At 35.3% G+C, this 24,735-nt stretch overlaps 1 protein-coding gene across 2 annotated transcripts in view; it reads left to right on the forward strand.

Moving 5' to 3' along the window:
- CDH12 (cadherin 12) overlaps nt 1-24,735 on the forward strand; it is a 1,103,355-nt gene that overhangs the window by 312,484 nt on the left and 766,136 nt on the right. The window lies entirely within an intron of this gene.

Below are 24,735 nucleotides of genomic sequence, written 5' to 3' on the forward strand. Positions count from 1 at the left end.
ACTGGTAATATATGCAGAAATGAAATTAATAATTTACTTATTCAATACAATTATCAGGCAATAACTATGTGCTTAACACCTTTCTTGGTGATGTGCAGACATTACCTCTGCACTTATAGAGACCCACTTCCATGAAGTGTCTCCCTTTGAGTGCACAAACTTTATGTACAGTCAAGAAAGACTCCTTCTTAGTGTTCTATTCACTCACCCATTCATTTAAGCAGTACATCTGTAGATATTATTTGCAGACACTTTTTTATTACACAGAATATCAACACACATATGCATTATTTGCTCTTCTGAACTCCCTGACATTTCAAATATGCAAGCTCTTCTTATAACTGTTTAGATCACTTTGCATTGTAATATTATTAAACTTCCTGCAGTTGGGCACAGTGGCTTGCACCTGTAATCCCAGCTACTCAGGAGGCTGAGGTGGGAGGATCACTTGAGCCCAGGAGTTTGAGGCTGCAGTGAGCTATGATTGTGCCAGTGGAACACAGCCTGGGCAACAAAATCAGACCCTGTCTCTAAAGAGAAATTAAGTAAACAAACAAACTAGTTGCATACCTTATTATATGAAGTATTAATACAAATATTGACTGGACCTGCAATACCTTATTTTAGCAGTGTACCTTGACCAAGGCCACTCTCAAACATTTTGGTTTCTGAACACAATCAAACAAATGCATGAATTGAGCATCAGTGTTGTGTAAATATTATTACAAAAAATCGGTCTGAAGTTGAATTAAAATATTAAAAATAAAAAATACTGGTATTTCACCACAGATAGTTTGAGAATTACTAAACTGGGCTAGTGGTTCTTCAAATGGGTGTGATTTTTGCCTCTTGCCAGCCCCACGGAACATTTGGCAATGTCTCGAAACAATTTTGGTTGTTCACACTGGTTTGATGGTGCTACTGGTGTCTTGTCAGTGGAAGTCAGGACTATTGTTAAAGATCCCACAATGCATAGAGCAGCCTCCCACAATAAAGAATTATCTGCTGTAAGATATCAGGATGCTGGTGTTTAGAAATCTGGCCTTATAGGTAGTTAAGAATGTTTGGGGAGGTTGGTGGAGAGAATAATCCATCTTGCTTAAAGGTATTTGAAGAATTTGCCTGAGAAATATTTTAAGTCAGTTGATAGGGAGGTGATATGATGTGAGACCAGAGGGAGTAGATTGGCTGAAAAAGAGTTTTCAATCATTCAGGGTGAAGAAATGAGGATTTTTAGACTGTGACGGAGATGGTAGTTAATGAAAGAGAGAGAAAGAAACAGATACAAATGGTATGGAATGCACTTGGGGTGAAGAAAAAAGATTAGCCTGATGCCTTCCAACATCAGTCCCTAAGGTGGTAGAATGTGCTGCTGATGGCAACCTGAGGGAGGAAAGTGGGAAAGACCAGCTAGGTCTTGAATTCCTAGTTTACTGCATGCTGCATCTTTTTCTATATAAGGTTGCCCACAACAAAGAATTATCAAGCCCAAAATGTCAGCAGTGCCCAGGTTGGAAAACTCTGCTCTAAGCAACTGCAGACTACTTAACACAGCAATCATTCACAGCCTTTTCTTAAAGTCTTCAGAAGTGATACTGTAAGAGTAAAAGAAAGCGGAAACAAACACAAGAAGTGGCTCAACAGTCACAGACAAGTTTATTTTGGAGAATAAACCTGAGAGGGGCTTCTGGCCAATTTCGGTCAGGAGTGCTCTCTAAGAGTATTTATTGTTTTTTTAGAGTGAGAGAGGTTATCACAAGCTTGGAGTGTTTCTGTGAGGGGAGAAGTTTATGGTGGGGTTGGAATGTCTCTGGTTGGAGCAGAGGTTATTTTGGGGCTGACATCTCTCCGGCCAGAGGGGAGGTTATCTCAGGGCTGGCATGTCTTTGGTTGGGGAGGGGTTTGGAATGTTTCTGGTTGGAGATGTTATTTGTGATTTATGGCCATGCTGACCTTAGCCATGAGGCTGATGCCCTTTGGATTTAAGCAATTTTTGATCAAGGTGAACTTTAAAATGACAGTGCTCGTCCAAGATAGTGATGCTGCTGCTCTGTCAATACTACTGTATTAAATTCCTTTAAGACTTCATAAACATATTGTTTTTATTTAGAGTTAAGCTGTCTCCTATGCCGACTGGAGTGAATTTGTTTGTTTTCACTCTTCAAGGTATTGCCAGTGGGTACCTTGTTAACTTCACAATTTAGCAGCAGTATTCTTACCCAGTTGATGGTTGGATATAAAGAACATTTCTTTACTGATATGTAATCTTGTTACCTTTATAGTTTTGCTTGATGTGCATATTACTAAAAGTTTCAGCCTGCTGTAATGATCATTTTCTATTAATGGCACCATAAGAAAATGTCTGTGTCTCAAGGTCATAATAAAAGGTGCTTATTTGGTCTCCAGGATTCAGAAGCAAAGGCCCTTGGTGTGTCAGTTCTGATGGGGTCAAAACCAAGAGTTAGGCCTTTAATCTTTTTAATGAATGTTGAATATTCTTTTTAAAATGCAGTGTTATTTCTGTAGGTCACACAGGAGGCCATTTATATCAGAAAAACCATTAAAAAAAGAAAGCTAAGGAGAAGTTTTTGTGCAGTCAAGTGGATTCAGGGCTGAGCTAAGCATTGAAATGTGTAGCTTAAAGTTCATACAATTAACTTGCAATATAAATAAACAAAAAATAGTTCATGGTCCTCTAACAAATTGAGCTGTTCACCACTAGTTTAGGGGTTTTTAGCTCTGCACTGTTAGCTATGTATGTTTTCTAAATTCAAATGCGTTATATACTCTACAGAATTTGTAAGAAAGATGGAGTATCTTAGGCAAGACAATTAGTACAACAATATTTTACCAAAGTTATTTATGATATTGGGTGTTGCAATACATTAGAACTCATTAGCATAATCATCAACAACTGAATAACTATATTAGGACCTGTAAAAAATACCACTTTCAATACCTGGCAAGTACAAAAATATCAGCAAGCCAACACCACCACTACCACTATCACCACCACCACGACCACAACAACCACCACCACCACCAGCAACAATTGCTAACATTTATGGAGCACATGCTACATTTTCATCATTCTTTTAACCTGTTTACATTTACTATGTTGAAAACCCCATAGCAATCATACTAATTGGATACTCTGGTGACCATTTGTTGATGGCAAAGAAACTAAGACATAGAATGATGAGATTGCTTCGCAAGGTCAGTACATACGTTGTGATGGGGTGAAGTTCAAAGTGAGCCCAAAGCACACTTGCTACTTGAGAACAAAGGAAATATTAAGTCTTTCCTCGGTATCCATGAGGGATTGGTTCTAGAACTTCCCTCAAATACCAAAACCCAAAGATACTCAAGTCCCTTATACAAAATAGCATTGTTTTTGCATATAACCTACACATCCTCCCATATACTTTAAATTATCTTCAGACAAAATGTAATACCTAAGACAATGTAAATGCTATGTAAATAGTTGTTATACTCTATTGTTTAGGGAATAATAACAAGAAAAAAGTCTGTATGTGTTCAGTACCAGCGCAATTTTTTAAAAAATATTTTTCATCTGCGGTTGGTTGAATCCAAGAATGCAGAGCCCATGAATACAGAGGTCCGACTGTATTTTCATAATCCCTCCCCATAGTTACTGTTGTTACCTTAAAGCCTGTTGAGGATTTAGTAAGGAAGGATTCTATGGTCAAATAAATTTAGAGGACATCCCATTTTATATTTGCTCTTAGAGAAAGCACATTAGCATACTAAAGCTTACTTTTCTAATTTCTAATTTTAAAATCATTTGATTTCCATTAGCATAATAGAATTAAGCTTTTTAAATCAAATTCTTTCAAACCCTTTTATCTCACTTACAAAATAGTAATATTAAGAATACATGTTTTGAATCTACTGATAACACTTAGAATTATAATAAAGAATCTGTTTTTCTAAAAGCATCAAATGTATGATAGATAAAAAATGCAATAGAGGCCGGGTGCGGTGGCTCACGCCTGTAATCCCAGCACTTTGGGAGGCCAAGGCGGGCGGATCACGAGGTCAGGAGATCGAGACCATCCTGGCTAACACGGTGAAACCCCGTCTCTACTAAAAATACAAAAAAAATTAGCCGGGCGTGGTAGCGGGCGCCTGTAGTCCCAGCTACTCGGGAGGCTGAGGCAGGAGAATGGTGTGAACCCAGGAGGCGAAGCTTGCAGTGAGCGGAGACGGGCCACTGCACTCCAGCCTGGGTGACAGAGTGAGACTCCGTCTCAAAAAAAAAAAAAAATGCAATAGAAATGCAAAAGTGGCCAGTTTTAAAGCATGAAATATATTTTATAAAATATATTAAATATAATAATATTATATAACAGTAAATTTTTAACAAAAAAGAGTTTACTATTTTATGGTTATTTAACTACTAATTACCCTGTTTGAACTATCTAATGTTTTTAAAAGAAAAATCTCAAAACTTTGAATCTTAAAACAGCAATGATTCATTAGTTTTCAATGGTAGGGGACAGATGTGTGCATTTTCTGTTCCATTGAGTCCTGGAACCCTGTACTCCTCCATATGGCCTCTCCCCTCTCCCCTGTTGCCTCTTTCCCTTTCTCTCCTCCCCTCTTCATTGCAACTAGTGTGCTTTCTCTGTAATCAGTAGTCTAACTTGGACATCGTCACAGCAGAGTGACAGGTCTTCAAAAACAAGCAGAGAGGCTGCTTGTGGCTGAGTAGGATAATGGCATTCGCAGCAACCTGGATGAGATTAGACTATTATTCAAAGTGAAGAAACTCAGGAATGGAAAACCAAACATCTTATGTTCTCTCTCATAAGTGGGAGCTAAGCTATGAGGATGCAAAGCCATAAGAATAACACAGTGGACTTTGGGGACTCAGGGGAAGTGTGGGAAGGGGGTGAGGGATAAAAGACTACAAATTGTGTGCAGGGTATACGGCTCCAGCGATTGGTGCACCAAAATCTCACAAATCACCACTAAATAACGTACTCATGTAACCAAACACCACCTGTTTCCCAATAACCTATGGAAATAAAAAAATTTAAAAAAAGAAGTAAAGAGGCTGTGTTTGGAAATCTCAGAGCCTCACTTTTGCTACAATCTATTGATTAAAGTAAGGGGAGAAGAGCTTGAATCTTTTTCTTGACGTAAGAGCACATCAGTGATTCAGTAATTTATAGCAAATTTTAGAATCAACAATTAAAAATTTTTTCATTGTCTTGGATATATTTAAAGCATAAGAGGAACCAGACAAGTCAGTTCTTATTGCATATTTTATAAGATACTACTTAGCTCTAGGAAAGTTTCATAAATGCAAGGACTAGAACTTCTACAACTTCAAACATGAGAAATGTAAATATTATGTCTGTGTATATTTTTGAAATATACATATATGTATATAACTCTAAACAAGCACCTAAAAACTCCTCTAAATTTAATTTTAAAGCTTTCATTTAGTTTTTACTTTCTCAAAATTACTGAATTATCCTTAAAGCCCAGAAGTTTTCAACTGTGCTCAGTAGAGCCCTTGGGATGTCCTGTGGAGTTGCTACAGGGTCTATCATGCCTGAATTCTAAACCCAACCTACATCTCAATATTGAGAGGGTGGTGTCTATGCTGTTTTATTTATTTGTTTGTCAATATGAAGTTTCTTTAATGAATTAATTACTTACCTAGGAAGCATGGCCAAAACCTTACCAACAACTTTTTCTTGAAGAAATGAGGTTCCTGATAGATTCAATGACTTATTCAAGGTCAAGTAGCAAGTCTCTAAGACCTTCTTATATAGAAAACAAGTCTCTTGACTCAGAATTTTTGCTGTTCAAAACTACAGAGAATTTTTTTATACTTGTTATATTATGACAACAGTTGCATTATATATGGAAAGAAGACTTGTGAGAAACCCCAAAAGACATAGATCAGGATTTCTTAACCTTGGAAGTATTGATCATTTTGTTCAGGTAACTATTTATTAGGCAGGGGCTCTCTTGTGTCTTACAGGATGTTTTGTGACCTTCCTTGCTGGGAGTGCCCTTCGTCCAGTTATGACAACCAAAAATGTCCCCTGACATTGTCAAATCTCTCCCCGTTGAGAACCACTGATACAAGAGAAAAACAGCCAATGGATGAAGGAAAAAGAAAAAAGAAAAAAATAACAAAGACAGGGTGCAATACCTGGGAACATCTATTTTCTTTGATAATTTTAGTAGCAACAAAATTTTCAGGATATACCTCTTTAAAGTTTCAAATAGGCTAGTAATTTGCCCTGTATACTTTTGGACTATGATAATATTATATTTTTATTTAATATATTTTATCCTTTATGCTTTTATTATTGAGTGGAATAATGACATTTTGTTATGCAGAAGATAGACTTATTATTTAGCATTTAAAATTTTTGATTATATATTTGTGAAAAAAATCACAATCAGTATAAACATGCTGCAAGATCTTTTTAAGGCTTTTAATTGCAAATTTCACTAATTCCAACATTTTGGGGGTTTAGTTTCAGGTTTTCGCCATGCCATGTTAATATAAATTCACACCTGAGACTTTGTTAACCAAAAGTCATCAAAAAAGTTAAGTGTAAGAAGGACTCAGCATACTATAGATTTAAAAGTCAGAGCTGGGTCTGTCCTTCCCAATGGTAAAATTAAACCAAGTCTTAATTCAGCAGAAATTTAAATTAGCAGGGTTAGATCTTAAATAAGTAATTTTTGAGCTCTGGAAATCCTGTCTAAAAGAAAAATACACAGCTAATATGTCCTAGATATAAATCTGATCAAATCCAGATTTTTCAAATATTGCCGAATTTTTCTTATTAGGTACTGTGAAACTGTTGGATAGGAGCAAAATAGGAGATATATATATATATATATATATCCTATTTATATAATTTATCTGTTAGAACTGCCCATGCCAAAGCAAATCAAACCATAGCTCCTCTAACACATGTGCCATGTCGTGCAGGTAAAATTCCTTTCTTAACAGACATCCTTGAAAACCTACAAAGGAGTTGACCAGTAACAGAAGGTCCATGTGTAACTGTGCCAGGGTGAGCATCCAAAGGCCAGGCAGGATGTGTTTGAGTACACATCACGCTTAATGTTTTCTCTCCTATTCCTATTTTCTCTTATTTCCTATTTCTTATTCTTATGCAGCTCCATGTGACTTGTCCCTCAAAGCCCCTGAGATATCGATTTCTTCCTAACTTTACAGGATTTGAGAGATTCCTCTGATAATCCCCATTCTCAGAATGCCATCCCAGCCTTCAGCCCTGCCTGGTGAACCACAGTCCAGAGACTCTCCGTTGCAGTCTCCAGGTGTAAACTCAAACTGCCAGTCATGGTGTGGAAGGAGTTGCTTTCTGGCTGTGCAGGAGATCATAGGGAATTTGGGATCTAGCTGCTTCTAATACAGACTTTCAGCCAATCTTTCTATTTTTACACCATTGTGTTTCCTTACATTGGAAGGTACCAGTTGCCTCCATTTTTGAGTCTTTTCCGGATTCTTTGGTGTGAATTGGAATTTCTTTTGCCATCTGTACCTGCAATCTACATATTATTTTTCTGGTGTGCTAATATTTTATAAAAAATACCATTATAACTAAAAATATTTAATATTTCTGCATAATATGTTATACATTAGAATACTTATTCTAAGTTTAAGGAGATAGCCCTTCCCTCCCACAAAGGTGCATCCTATGTTTTGCAGACAAATGTACTGATGGTTAAGGTGCAATATATTAATATTCAATAGATATATTTATAAATGTGGTAGCTACAATACACATTTGAATTTAAAGTATTTAAAAATTTGTAGTGTAGTTGATTTTTTTCTCCTTTCAGAGTTTCTTAGCTGTTTCTACTGCATCATTCACCATAACATGGAAAACACTGACAAAAATTAAAGAAAATATAAACACTAAGATGGTATTATGGCATCTGTGAAAACTCTAATCTCCTCTCTACCCTCTCTCAAAAACATGCCTGACTTCCCCCAAAATTTTTGTATAAGTTATATTGTGATTAGACAGGATAATTAAATTGTGCTGCAATTATTTGTCTTTAGCATATTGTGGTCCATTTTGGGGGTGCATGGGAGGTCAGCAGGAGAAAATCACAGCAGGGGAGTTAAGTATTTAAAATTTTGAGAACAGTTCTCTTCCCCAAAAAATCATGCATAGCAAAGACTTTCAGAGATATACATATGAATCCATGTAAAAAAGACACCAGAGGAAATATGTAAGTTCTGTAATGAAGAATATAATTTTTAAGAAAAAAATCTAGCTTAGATTGATAGTCCTTGTTCAGCAATGAGGAAATATGTAAGTTCTGTAATGAAGAATATAATTTTTAAGAAAAAATCTAGCTTAGATTGATAGTCCTTGTTCAGCAATGAGGAAATATGCTAATTTATTTGTTAATGATAATAAATATGCCTATAGACTAATGCAGAAAATGATTTAAAAGTTTGAGTGGTGTTATTTATTATTTACTTTTACAACTACAGCATTGAGATGATAGAATTACAACATCTTCTTGTTACCAATGATAAAACTCTGAATTTTAAAATATATTATTATTTTTATCACTAATGTTAGTTTTAAGATGATTTAAGAAATTCATTCAGTCATTTCTGGAAAGTTCAAGTTAAACTATTAAATATAGCTATTATCTTTCACTAGAAAAGGAATTGCACTTTAAAGTTCAAACTAAGCAAACTGAGAATTTTAATGAGGTAGGTATTTTTAGTGGACTAATTTCTTCAAAGAAAGGATACTTCTATTCATTTAGCAAAATATTAGACATCTTTAAACTCTGCCCCTCTACAAAAATCTGAAGCAAAAATATTTTACCAGACTTTAATATGATTTTCTGTCTTTTATTTCAAATGAGTCCATGTAAAATTCATGTAGATTAATGTGGATGTTAAATATATGGCAAAGCAGAATTAGGACAAAATGAAAAGCATATATGCTCTTACAAGTATTTTTCTAATGTTACCTCTTCCTAGAATTCCATTTTCTAGAATAAAGATGAGGAATTCAATTATTTTACTTTTGCAAGACTCATTCTTCAGAAGGAACTTACTGTTTGATGGTTTGAATTTTACTTAAAATTGCTTTGACATGCATCTTTAACTTAATACTATCGAATAATTTGAAATAGGAATGAAAAAATTCAAAATTTAAATTTCAGTGATTACGGTAGATGTAAAACTGGAATCCTAAGCTTAATTTCATTATTTTAATATTCTGTTTTGCTGTTGAGGTATCTCAGTGTACTGTTGCCCAGAAGAACTTTCTACAGGTGGAACATGTAACAGCAGACTGTGAGCCTGCAGAGGGTCCATTCATGTTGAACATCTGTTGCCCTTAGATCCTGAAATTGAATGGTGTTTTTGAAATAAAGGATAAACAATTCTTTTCTTTCTCATTGCCAATATCTGGCACTCAGATAAAAAGATAGGCAATGTCTCTAATGCCTTGCCCCAGTCTAAAGAGGTCTGTGATGGTCAATTGTATGTGTTGACTCAACTGGGCCACAGGCTGCCCAGACATTTAGTTAAACATTATTCTGAATGTGTTTGCAAGGGTGTATCTGGATTAAATTACCATTCTAATAAATAGACCGAGTATAGCAAATTGCATTCCATAATGTGAGTGGGCCTCATCCAATCAGCTGATGGCCTAGATGGAACCAAAAGGCTGACTCTCCCCAAAGTAAGTGGATTCCTACTGCTTGATTGCCTTGATCTGGGACATTGTTTTTTTCCTGCCAATGGATTAAATGGGAACATTAGCTCTTTCTGGATCTTGAGCCTGTCAGAATTTAGGCTGAAACTGCATCATTTCTCTCCCAATTCTCAGGGCTTAGGATTCAGACTGGAACTCCACCATTGGCTCTTCTGGGTCACCAGCTAGCTGATTGCAGATCTTGGGACTCATCAGCCTCCATTATCATTTGAACCAGCTTCTTATAATAAATCTCTCTCTCTCTCTCTCTCTCTCTCTATATATATATATATATATATACATGTGTATATATATGCATATATTCATGTTTTGCATGCATATATATATGCATATATACATATATACACATATATATGCATATATATGCATATATGCATACAGACACACATTCTATTGGTTCTGTTTCTCTGGGGAACCCTGCCTAATATAGATTTTGATACTGGGAGTAGTCTAGAGGAAGATAATTTTAAAAATGAGTTTTCTGAATTGGTTCTGGTTTTCTAGAATTTGCTCTTTGATCTAGTTAGATTTAAAGATGCTAATAATTCTATATTCATTAGTAAAGAGAAGGCTGGTGGTCCATGGTGTTCTCTGGCAATAAAGATACACAAAATATCATCAGTGACACCCCTAATCAACCACTTGTAAGAGTCAAAGAAATTGGTACTTTGTATATGATACTTTTGAACATTTTTCTCAAACTAAAAAAATATAATAAGATTGGCTGGTCACTTCTAATGTTGTTGGACATGTGGAGAAGGAAAATGATGAGCTTAGGAATTTAAATTTCCAGCTTAAGCGCCACATAAATGATCTGAAAGCTTCTACGTGTCCCCTGAAGGAGTCCATTATCCTCTACCCACAGGATAAAATAGCCACAGGTCTGAAATTGCTGAATATCAAGTGCAGAATCTCATTCTGAATTACAATGCAAGTTGAGCTCTCAGACTCACAGGCTGTCTAATGTTAAAAGGAGGGTATTCATTGAAAAGGAGTGTGATCCTGAAAGTTGGAATGGCAATATGTGGAGAGTATTGATGAAGCTCAGGACATTGAGACCCCAAATTCTCATGAGTTTTCTTTGCCAATGGAAGAGACCTCTCCACCACCAGTGGAAGCAACCCCCCCTACTCACAGTGGAAGTGACCTCTCTGCTTTTCAGAGTGAATTAATCCTGAATTGGCTAAGGAAGCTATAATAGCTTCCCCTGAAGCAGTTGTCATGTAAGACAAAGGTGATTTTCTTCTGGACAGGCTATGACCATCCTTCTTTGCTTCTAGGCCTCTAACTAATCTGAATTCTATACAGGGCCCTAAAGGTTAGGTACAAAGTGTGGATCATGAGGAGACATGCTATAATCCAAGAGAACTGCTTGAGTTTTCTAGTTTATACAGACAGAAATCCAGGAAACATGTGGAAATGGATATTAAGAATGTGGAATAGCAGCAGGTGCAACATAAATATGAACCAGGATGAATTTATCGATATGAGCTCACTTAGCAGAGATTCTGCATTTAGTGTTGCAGCTCAGGGAGTTCAAAAAGGCTCTATTTGGTTGTTTGGCTAAAACATGGACCGACAGATCACCCATAGTGAGCAAATCGAAATGCCTAAGCTGCCTTGGCTCAATGTGGAGGATGAGATTCAAATGTTTAGGGACACTAGAATGTTAGAGTAGATCTGCCATTTAAGATCTAGTCACCTAACCTGGGAGGGTCCAGAAGACATACCTTCTACCATGACTTCTACCATGATTGACAAATAAATTTGTGAAGGGAGCCCTGGCATCTTTGAAGTGCTCTGTGATCACTCTTCTCTGTAAGCCAGACCTCACAGTGAAAACTGAAGTCAATGTGGATGTGGTTACCATAATGGGCAGCACACTCAAAGCAGTAATCAGAGTAGTCTGACTTGCACAGGCCTGTGGCACTGGTTAGGTCATCATTGTGTTCCTAGAAGTAAAATAGGAAGCTTATTAAATTCTTCCTTGACCTAGTTATAATGTAGAACTTTAAAAGCAGCAAAGTTTTTAGTTAAATGAACAAAAGTCTAACCTGAACTATAAAAATGGAGAGTCACAATCATGACTCTCAATCAATTCCCAAACATAAGCCAGTTTATAGACCCAGCACCCCTTGAATAGAGGAAAAGACAAGTCCCCTTGAAGAAGGACCCAGAACAATGCCAAGAATTTATACTACTAGTCTTTCTTTTACCCTTTCCCAAAGGGACCTAAGAACTTTTAGCAGTTGAACTGTACTTGGTACAAAATGAAATGAGAAGAACTTTTGGGGACTTTTGACACTGGTTCTGAGCTGACACTAACTCTATAAGACTCAAAACATAACTGTAGCCCACCAGTCAGAGTAAGAGCTTATGGAGGCTAGAGGATCAATGGAGTTTTTGCTTAAATTCACCTTATAGTAGGAACAGCAGGTCTCTGAACCCACCATGAGATAATTTCCCCAGGTGGGAAATGAATAATTGGAATACACATACTCATCAGATGGCAGAATCCACACATTGGTTCCCTGACCTGTAGTGTGAGGGATATTATGGTATAAAAGGCCAATTGGAAGCCACCAGAACTGCTTCTACCTAGGAAAATTGTAAGCTAAAAGCAATACCACACCTCTGGAGGGACTGCGAAGATTATTGCCACCATCAAGGACTTACAGATGTAGAGGAGTGATTCCCACCATATCCTAATTCAACTCATCTGTTTGGCCAGTGCTGAAGACAGATGGATCTTGGAAAATGACAGTGGAGTATCATAAGCTTAACCAGGTGGTGACTTCAATTGCAGCTGCCACGCCAGATGTGTTTTCATTTCTTGAACAAATTAACACATTCTCTAATACCTGACATGCAGCTATTGAGCTGGCAAATGGCTTTCTTCCTCTACACCCATCAATAAGGACCACTAAAAGTAGATTGCTTTAAGCTGACAGTGCTGGAAATACACCTTCATTGTCCTGTTTCAGGACTATGTCCATTCTCCGGGTCTATGTCATAATTTAATATGCAGAAATATTGATCACCTTTCCCTTCTGCAAGATATCAAACTGGTCTATTACCATTGATGACATTATGCCAATTTGACCTGTGTTACAATTGAAGGATGAGTAAGTCAACATTGAACTTTCAGGGTTTTTTTAATTCCTGAAGTAATGTTTGCTTTTTCTTTTGTAAACAGAACAAAGCCTCTATTTTGCACAAATTTTATAGATTTAGTTAATATATAAAACACCGAATGTCAGTAGACTAACATATAATAGACACTCTATAAATATTTTTCATATTAGTGAAGAAATGAGTAAAGACTCTTTCGGCTTTGAGAAAGAAAGATTTATGCAGGCGACTACAAGTCAGACCAGTAGAGATAACTCCCTGAAACTTAGACTGGAATTGATGTTCTGAAAGGAATCATGCAAAGAGATAAATAGTGTAAGTTTCTCTCTACTAATATACTTTCTTCTCATTTAGGTCATGATTTGGTAATCCTCACTATATTCTAGAATTCATCATCTGGAGGGAACCTGTTCTTGACATAGGTAGTTATGCTCATAACCCTTGGGTAAATTTTTAACACCAGGTTTTGAACAGTCTGCTCTTGGACTACATGACACGCAATTTTTTCTCCTTCCTACCCAGTATCCACAAGTAGAGCCTGAAGTTGCTTCTCTGAGGGGGAGCCTATGGCAAGGAAAGGTGAAAACAAAGAGAGATGGGGAGAAAGAGAGAAAAATTGGAAATGAGGTGTGGGGAGTTACATTCCAGTTATTGACATGTGTTGTAAAATTTTCTCGTCATACTAGGACATCTTTAATGCATTCCATTCCCTCCCTCCCTCCCTCTCTCCCTCCCTTCTTTCCTTCATTCCTTCCTTCCTTTCTCTCTCTCTCTTTCTCTCTCTCTCTTGCTCTCTCTCTCCAGAAAGCATACATTAGCCCATTTAATCAGAAACCAGCTTCTTAAGGGCATACCATTGCTTCCTGATGTAGATGGTTTAACTATCCACCAATATCCCCTGTCCCATTCTACTGAGTGTAACTTGGTCATGGTCATGTGATTTGTTTTGGTCAATAAAATATGAGATGTGCTGCTATAAAGACACATGCACATGTATGTTTATTGTGGCACTATTCACAATAGCAAAGACTTGGAACCAACCCAAATGTCCAACAATGATAGACTGGATTAAGAAAATGTGGCACATACACACCATGGAATACTATGCAGCCATAAAACATGATGAGTTCATGTCCTTTGTAGGGACATGGATGAAGCTGGAAACCATCATTCTCAGCAAACTATCGCAAGGACAAAAAACCAAACACTGCATGTTCTCACTCGTAGGTGGGAATTGAATAATGAGAACACATGGACACAGGAAGGGGAACATCACACACCGGGATGGTTGTGGGGTGGGGGGAGGGGGGAGGGATAGCATTAGGAGATATACCTAATGTAAATGACGAGTTAATGGGTGCAGCACACCAACATGGCACATGTATACATATGTAACAAACCTGCATGTTGTGCACATGTACCCTAAAACTTAAAGTATAATAAAAAATAAATAAATAAAAATAAAAATAAAATAAAATATGAGATGTGACATGTGTCACTTGGTGGACATACAATGTGAGCAATAAAGATGACTTACTGTCACAACCCACTCTGATATGGAAGCCTGTGTTGCTACAATATATGTAGCATGGTCTATTCCAACTGATACTGCAACATTGATACGTTTTCCAGGTATCCTATATTGAACACCCCCAGTTCAATATGAAGTCAAGGAAATTGTCTCTTTATGCTGTCAACTAAAGAAAAAATGTTTTATATAATATATGCATGTCACACGTTTACAAGTAGTATAGTGTACAGTTTCAGTGCTTGGCCATTTTAAAATATAGTAGGGTATATTAGACAATGAGACACATAATTGCCATAAGAGATGCACAAACTGGTGTTTCCAAAGGGAAAGGGATTATATCCCCCTGGGGAATTAAATAAAAGCAGTCAAAAGGGAGCTAGAATGTGAAATGAGTCTTGAAGGACAGAAAAATTTTTAAATGATAGAAATTATAAATGAGGCCAGGTGCAGTGTCTCACACCTATAATCCCAGCACTTTGGAAGGCCAAGGTGAGTGGATTGATTGAACTCAGGAGTTTGAGAAATGCCTGGGCAACAACATGGTGCAACTCTGTCTCTACAAAAAATACACAAAATTAGCCAGATATGGTGGTGTATGCCTGTGGTCCCACCTACTCAGGAGGCTGGGGTGGATGGATCACCTGAGCCCAGGGAGGTCAAGGCTGCAGTGAGCCGTAATGGCTCCACTGCACTGAAGCCTGGGTGATGGAGTGAAACCTTGTCTCAAAAAAAAATAAATAAAATAAACAAATAATAATAAATGAATGAAGCATAGAAGATTTCAGGTAATGGAAATAAAACACATTTGAGAATTTGGACAGTGGTTTTCACCTCAGCTAGAGAGCCAATCTAATGAGATCTGACTTAAATCCAGTACCTAGAGTCTTGAAAATGAAATTGGGTATATAATCCAGGGCCATATGCTAGACAACTAGAGAGGTCAGGGTGGAAAGAAAATAATTAAATAGTCTGGGAAGGCGTTAACAATGTTTGAAGAAGAGAGAATTATATGAGGCAACCTACAACTGAAAAATGCTGTCTGGTTTAAATTTTTTAAGTGATGAGAGAAGTGAAGTGAAGATATTAATAAAGTCAATAATAAATGAGGAGCCATAAGGATTGACCTGCAACAGCAATAAGATAAGAAAAAGGACACTGACTATAAATAACGGTGTACACATGGAACCTGAAATATTTGATATTTGCAAAAATAAGTTGAGGAGGAAATTAAAATTAATAGTTCAAGATACTTTGAAATGTGAGCTTCAGACAGTTGTAAAAAATGCATTCTCTAGTGGATGTGCATGAGTTTGTTTTAGACCAGCTTACATTTTAATGGATAGAAGTGTATTCAGGAAAAGATGTCAAACAGTCTGTTGAAAATGGAAAGAAAAGAAACTGGAGCCTAGAGTGCATATATAGATATAGAATTTGCATAACATTTGAATATATGAAAGTAAATGAGATTACCATGGAAGGGAGTATAAAAAAGTACAAATATGACGTGAAATCAGCACCACCCCTTTCTTTAAAGAAAACGGAAAATAAAAGAATTCTAGGAAAAGATAAAGAAAAGCTAAGAAAGAGTTTTCAAAGTCAAGAGGGGAATTACCACATGAATTGCCATCTTAGGATCCAGATACCTAGTGCTAAGGCCAACCAGGAGGGATTTCTCCAGAATTGCAGGAAACCCTTGAGAAGTCAATTTCAGCAGAATAATGATGGCAGAGGATCGTGTGCATGAGGTATGATGTCTGAGTGGATGGCAAAGTTGTCCAGGGACATAGACTCTTTTTTCAAGAAATTTTTCAGTGAAAGACATAGGGAAGAAGTGAAAATAGTTTGAGGAATTAGGGGAGTGAGATCAGGTTAGAAGAGACCCATGCATGTTTGTAGGTGGAGGATTAGAAACTAGCAGAATGACAGAAACAAAATCACAGTTGAAGTATGATTCTGGAGGTAGTGAGAAAGAATAGATTCAGGAAGGTTGTGTTAACTGGCTTAGTGAAGTAGATGAGAGATTATAATATTTTGGAGAAAATAATAAAAGAGAGTAACAAATGAAACAGTTCATAGCTATTTGGAGTAAGAAGTAAGGAAGTTATAGGAATTCATATAAGATCTTGTTCAGTGTGTAGAAGGAAGCTTCACTGCTGAGTCTAAGGAGGGTATGGAGGTATGGAGAAAATCTCAGTTTGGAGGACAACAACAATGAAATACAGAGAATCTGACTAGCTATGAATGTTCAGTGGAATTTTCAGTGGCTGCAAATAACAACAATTTTCCCAAGCAACACTTAAATATACCAGAGCAATAGGAGACAATGTACACAGTTGAGTAGTCTGTTAGAACAGAGCATGGGCTTTGGAGTCAAATTTAAAAATAGATATTTGATGCTCCAATTTAATTTACTGTTAGTGGAAACTTGGTCAGTTTATATGTTCACGATGAGCTTTTGGTTCCTAATCCATACTTCTACTCTTGTGTGGTTATTTCATTAGGGCCAACGTAATATGTTCATTAATACCATACTAACTATAGTTTACCTAATCTAATTTTAGCTTATGTAATACTTAGTCATCTTCAAATGATGACTATGTCTTATCATAACTGAAAAACAATAATTCACTGTGAAAGAATTAGTGTGTTAAGGCTGTTGATATGAGAAATAATCAGAAACATAAAACTTTCCTGATACACTTAATGACATACCACATTAATTATTGCTAGTTGTGACTTACAGGCTATGTTGGAATATAAATATTAAGTTCTTTTCAACAACTTTTTGCTAATTTGGTTGAGAACTGTGGTGTTAGACATCATAAAAATGAGTCTTATATAAGGTAGGAAACTCTATTTGGAGGTATCCACTTTGCTTTAACTTAGGAGTCAGAGATCGATAGGCTGCTGGTCAAATCTGGCTAGCCACCTCCTTTTGTAGATAATGTTTCACTGGAACTCATCCACGTTCATTCATTTAAGTACTGGCAAATATGGCTGCTTTCACACCACAAGAGTTGCAACAGAGACCATGTGGCTTGCTAAGCCTAAAATATTTAGTGTCTGGCTCCTTACAGAAAAGCTGGCTTATCTTTGTTTTAGCTAATAAACAAACATTACTATAGTACCTAAATGTAATAGGTTACCATTCTAACAGTTAACATTTGTATTTATTCATGAGGAATCTCTATTACTTTTTAGCGTGGTATAGAATATGTAGATTAGGTTTTTTACTTATCTGGAAGTTGATTCAGGGAAAATATTACATGTCCTGTCTATAATTTTTACTAAAGACCTAACTAAATATAAGTTCCACAATTTTAATATACTTTCTATTTCCTTTTACTTATCACATTCAAAGAATAAACTGTTAAACATTATATATACAAACTTCAGAACTACCATAAGACTAATAAAATAGATGAGTTTAAAAATGCAATTCATATATATTACTAAGATAAAATGCCATTAAATATTAATATAATAAAATATTAATTTCTATTAAGGATTATGCTTACCCCATCCAATTGCCCATTAAGTTACAAATATACAGTTTAGAATTCCAACTGATAAGATACACAACACTTTCAATAGAGATCTTTGCTTTTAATGATCTCTATATTACCAGAAACGTGTAAGAGATATGAAATACACCATCTCCTCTCCTTCTCCTACCTCCTGCCATGATACAGGATGCTCAGTTAAACAACACGCTTTACTAAGACAAAAAAAAAAAGAAAGAAAGAAAGAAGGGGAGCAAGCTTGATTGCTTGTCACACAAATAATGCAATGGAGCTAAAAACATCTAAAGAGGATTCATAATAAATAACTAACGGAAACCACGTGCAATATACTTACGTGTAACTAAACAAAGTATGATCCTTTTGACATAGTTCACGTCTCCTTGTCAGATATTTCAGTATGTTATATATATCTTAGTCACACTTGTAGTTATATACAAATAACTATATTGAATTTCTAAAACACCAACTAATAAGTCCTGTTTGCTTTATATAACGATCACTGAAGAGTGATACTTTCCTTACACTTTAGTTGACATCATTAGCTACAGACTTAATGTGTTGAGCTCCTCCACACCTTTATACACAGACTGTTTCTCATGCTCCAATAAATATGATTACCTATTTTTTTCTGTATTTTAAGCCAGGTTGGATAAGTAAGACTCCATGGCTGTATTATTCATACAAGTATCCATGCCCTCCAGACTAAATTGTTTTTAAGGGCACCTCCATAAGTGTTCTTTAGGTTACTTGAATCTAACTTATTTCCTGGATTCCTTATAATGGATGTTCTTATGTATAATGAAAACTAAAATGTTTTATCGAAAAATGTTGCATGCATATTTATCTATACTTGTTCATCTGTGGAATTATATTATGCAACTCTACCAATCCCTGTCTTATATAAATGTCAAGCTTCCATCATATACATGTAAATTTTGAATAGGTAAATAAAAATAAATTTTTATATAATGAATTGAAAAATAAATAACAATCACTATTCACATTGTGGCTTTTGTTACCTATTGAGCTGGTACTGGCTAGGACAGTTAACTTTTCTTCCTCGCTTAAGAAATTGCTTTAGTGTTTTTTCTTTTTATCTGTAGACAAACCCTTGTTTCTGCTCCAAAATCTCATATATAAAATGTAATTTACTTTCCTTTGGTTATAGCTTTTTCTCATCATAGAGTAAATTTTAACAGAGAAACATTTTTATATCTCTTAAACCAGAGAGAAAAAAAACAAGTCTATTATTTTATAAGAACGAATATGCTACCTCTATAATATACACAGGGTGCTCTATATTCCAGGCACTGTAATTTACAAACATTATTATATTGTATTTAAACCTCACCACAACTCCATGAACTATATAATATATGTATTTTACAAATAAATAATGTTTTAGCTATACAGTAAAATACTGTGGATCTGAACAGTATTGTTCAGCTATTCTGTGTTAACATTAGACATTGTAATTTGAAGCGCTCTTTCATTCTAACACGAAAGTTCCCAACTACCATAATTTGACCGAGGTGAGCAGATCACGAGGTCAGGAGATCAAGACCATCCTGACTAACATGGTCAAACCCCGTCTCTACTAAAAATACAAAAAATTAGCCGGGTGTGGTGACGGGCGCCTATAGTCCCAGCCACTCAGGAGGCTGAGGCAGGAGAATGGCATGAACCCGGAAGGTGGAGTTTGCAGTGAGCTGAGATTGCACCACTAGACTCCAGCCTGGGTGACAGAGTGAGACTCTATCTCAAAAAAAAAAAAAAAAAAAAAAAGAGTATGGATACGGAGATGTCTGTAAATTGGAGTTGAATGTTGGCAAGTTGGACATGGTGAGAGAACTTTATTTTACTTTATATCTTCAATGTTCACACTAAAGTAAACATTGACATGGCCTACAGAGAATAAAAATGGTGGTGAAGAAGATATAGATACTTTTAAAAAAACATAAATAGATTTAATCGAGCAGTACAGCCCTTAGTCTTAGGCAAGGAAGGCCTTTGCTCTTAGTCCTGTGCCTCTTGGATACTGTCCAGTGCCTGGGACAAACTAAGACTCACAGTACCTGAGAAAAGGGCACCCCAATCTGGTCTTACATGAGTCCTAGTTGCCACAATAATCTACCCCAAAATCTTCTGTCTTTCTCTGGTGGCATGGATGAGCTGGCATTGGCAATGCCACTTTGGTGTATTTCCCTGGACACTGGTACCAGGAGGTCACCCCATGCTAGAGGTGTCCAGTTCTCATGTCAGGCAGTCCTACAGGGATGACTAAGCCTGTCTCCCAAGAGCTTCTGAAGACAGTTGCACAGTAATACCAACGGGCCCTACCAATTCCTGTACTTTCTCTCTTGTTTCCAATCAATGTAGTGATACACACTACCCACAGCTTAGTTTTAAGCTGTGTTTACCAAAGGCACTCCTTGCATCAGTGAAACTGCTCTTTTTGCCCCATGCCATTGTCGCTGACTATTCTATTAGTTGGTGGCAGGGTGTGGAAGTCAGAGATAAGGTCAATATTATGAAATATTACATGCTAAGAATTCAAGGCTTATGGTCTAATTCGTACAAGAAAAGGCATGGTTGAAAGATATCTTTCAACATTTATGTCATAACACTTCAAACAGAAAATTTAACATGTCCAGAACAAAACAATAATCTTTCTCATTTTTTGATCTAACTTGGTAAATAATTGCATTTGTGGTTATTATTATCAAAGCGCAGATCCAAGCTTTGAGAGAGCCACTGAAAGCCAATATGCATGGAAACCACAATGGATGAGTGATGATATAAACTTCATTATATAAATGGCATTAGAGAAGTGGCAAGAAGAACTATATTGTTCAATACAACAGGCTCCAAAGAGCCATTGTAATACTTCTGCTACCTTTTCCTTGTGGAGAAACACATAAAATTATTCAGGAATGAGACATTTGACAGTAAATGATGAAGAGATGGTGCTTGGACTCTGTTAAGGACCTTCACATGTGATGTTTGAGTAAGAAACAAACACATTAATTCCTCTTGTCTACTTGTGTTTGTGATCTTCATCAATAAATTACTATAACTCAGATGAGCCCATGGATTGTGTAGTACAGATTTAATCAATTTGCTTAAACAGACAGGGACCCCACAAAACTACCTGTCTTATCCTTGTACACTCTAGGGGTAACCCCATAAAAAGCTGCTGTAAGGAAGAACCAGGAAAATTAATGAAAGTAACATGAAAATGTTGCTGAGAAACATGAATGCCCAGTTGAGGTTGGAAGCAAGGCATTTGTAATCCATTAATGTATTAATATGTGAGATATTTTCTCCCCCAGAACCCAGATGCTTGATTGTTGGAAAGGAAAAAATATATATTTGCCTAGATCCTAGTAAAATGTGAGTAGAGAAACAAAAGACAGGAAGTAGAGAATAGAGACAAGGAAGTAACTAATTGTTGTACTGTGGAACCATGACTAGATTAGGAAAAAATAAATAAACCTAAGCTGAAAAATTTTGTAGTCTGATGTCCTCTGCAATTTTTGGCAGCAGATGTTGATGCTTTATTTTGAGTTAGTGTATTAGAGTTCTCCAGAGAAACAGAACCAATAAGATTGTAGTTTGTAGTTTAAAAGAAAGGTTTTAATTTTAATAGTGTGGTTTTCTTCCACATATGAAGGCTATCAATCATTTACTTTACCAAAGTTTACCTAGTTTTGCGGCTGATAATATTCACTTAGCTTTGGAAATATTTTTTAAAATTCCCTTTGAGCTTCAGTATTTTCAGGTAAATATGATGTAACTTTGTTACCAGAGTGATAAACATAAAAGTGATGAATTTAAATTCTAGAGATTTTTTAAACAACTAAATTTTATAGTGGCAGAAGGCAAAATTTCAAAAATAATATTAATTAAATAAGTATTGAAAATGGAAAATACTTAAACATTATGTAGAATTTTAAAAGCCAACTCTAATTTTCAAGCATTTTAAAATAAACATTTCCAAAATGCTAAATATATCTTATTTTTAAACTGTAAAATACTTTAAAGTTATTTTATAAATAGTGGCTTTATCTTTCCTCTGCTGGTCTGTGTTTAGATCTAATGGTCTGTTTTTAAAATGTATATTATATTCTCCTACTGATATATAACCTTACTATAGCTATTTTTTAAAAAATTTTAAAAAGAAAATGTAATTCAATAATGAAAACAACATAAATTAGCTTTTTGTAATCTGATTAGTGTATTGTATTGTTTTTCACATCTAAACTTCTTTCATCTGGTATTTTTTGTCCATTTATTTTTTAACACCTCTCCAATGTTTCTTTTCATTTCTGTATTAATATACTGTTTTTCTTTTTTTGTTTTTTTCTAGATGATATAATGAATATGCCACAATTTTACTTATAATTTTTATTTTGAAACAAGGTCTCGCTCTGTCCCTCAGGCTAGAGTGCAGTGGCACCATCATGGCTCACTGCAGCCTCAACCTCCTGGGCTCAAGTCATCCTCCCACTCCAGTCTCGCTAGTAGCTGGGGCTGCCGGCATGCATCACCATGCCCTGCTAATTTTTGTATTTTTTGTGGAGACAAGGTTTCGCCATGTTGCCCAGGCTGGTCTCGAACTCCTGGACACAAGCGATCTACCCACCTCAGCCTCCTAAAATGCTGGGATTACAGGTGTGACCCACTGCACCCAGCCACTTTTATTAACATTATATTGTGTGTTTATTATTACAGATGTAGAACTTTATAACTACCAATATCAATAGATTATAGCAATTAACTTCTTAATAAAAATGAAAAATAAAAACCTTATGTTTTCATAATTTTATTTTACTACTCCTTGGATTTTCTTGATTTAATAGAGCCATTTATTTCTTTCAGAAATTATAAATGGTATTTATATTCCATTTTTAAAATCTGTAATTAAAATTATTTATACATAGCGACCAATTATTTGTATTGGAGGGCTGTACTAATTTATATTTTTGTCAGTATTATATGAATATTCAGTTGTTTGCCACATTCTCAACATTGGCCATTTGTGACATTTTATCTTGCCATCTTAGTTTATGTTCATAGTATCTCATTATATCCTTAGTTTTACGACATAGTGCGTTGCTTTCTTTACTAATAAGTTTGGGCATCATTAAATGGGGTTTAAGTCATGTGTATGTTATTTTTTTAAATAACAGTTTAATGAGTTTCAACCATTTTTATAAAGTTATTTTTTCTTAATTGTATTGTACAATTGCTTCATATGATCAGGATAATAATTATTTGTCCTATAAAGTTTTTATATGTTGTATAGAAATTTACAAGCCTGTCTTTGTATGGGTAGAATTTTTTAGTACTTTTCTAACATTTTCTACTCCAAGTTAATAAAAATATTTTACTATATTTTGTATCAACAGTCTTACACTTTGATCTTTCACATTTAATTGCTTAGTCTACATAGAATTGCCTTTTGTATATAGAGTGAGGTAGGGATATAAAAATTTTTAATTAGAGATCATCAAATTTCTCATTACTACATATCAAATAGTCTATGGTTCCCTGTTATTTTTCACATCAGCTTTGCTGTATATTAGGTTTTCAGTGTGAGTTTGTGTATGTGTGTGTTTCAAGGCTCTCTCTTCCATTTCTAAATAATTATAAATAATGGGAAATACTTAAGCATTATGAAGAATTAAAAATGTCAACTATGTAGAATTATGTATTTATGTAGAATTTAAAATATCACATTCATTGATCAATATTTCTTTCCTATACTTCATGTCTCACTGTTTTAATCAATATATTTTGGTTTATTATTGAGCAGGACAATACCATCTCCCTTGTAGTTATTTATTATTAATGTCTTAGCTATTCTAATCCTTTGTTCTTTCATGACATTCACTATCAGCTTTACAAGTTCCATGGGGAAAGATATCTGAATTCCTTTTACCTGGAATTCTTTGAATTGGTATATACTTAAATCCGATTCAATGACAGGATATGTCTTCCCACTTATTTCGTTCTTATTTAATAGTTATCAATCAAGTTTTACAATTGCATCACTAAAAGTATTATATCCTTTTCTTAAACTTATTTATTGATACATATAATGAATATTGGTAAGGTAAGTGATTTTAAAATTATACCTTTATCTCCTGTTGCAAGGAGATAATTATTAAAATGCAATTATTAAAATGCAGTTATTAAAATGCAATTATTTAAACATTGTTCAGAAATTTTGCTAAAATCTCTTATTAATTGCATATCTTTGGTAGATGATCCTTTGAATTTTTAAAGTAAAACATAATCACATCTCTAAATAATGTCAGGTAGGGTTCTTCCTTTTTAATGTCTTTGTTATTTCTTGTTCTTCTTATCTTAGTGAACTATATCAGATATCCTTTGTGTTTTGTGATTTAAGATTCAACCTTGAAAATATCTTTGTGGTGTGAGTTGTGAGTTATTTTCTAAAGGGATGATTATGGTCATCTGGAAGGCACTGCACACCCAATCCACTTTAAATTCAAATCCTGATGTAAGGACTGATTTTGAACCAAACAAATAATGTAAATTAAATTCTCAAACTCAGATAAGAGCCTGCCAGGCCATATGTCCTCAGAACAGATATTTTTCTTTAACAAAATTCTCTAGAAGCAATAATAAACTTTACTTGTTTTCTAATTTAGGAGATACTTTTTTTTTTTTTAAGTGTATAGGCTTCCTGGGATCTGGTTATTTCTGGTTTTCTCCAATCCACCTTCAACCTGTGCCAGCTTCA

The sequence above is a fragment of the Pan paniscus genome, chromosome 4 (genome assembly GCF_029289425.2).
Source record: "Pan paniscus chromosome 4, NHGRI_mPanPan1-v2.0_pri, whole genome shotgun sequence".
Classification (NCBI taxonomy): domain Eukaryota; kingdom Metazoa; phylum Chordata; class Mammalia; order Primates; family Hominidae; genus Pan; species Pan paniscus.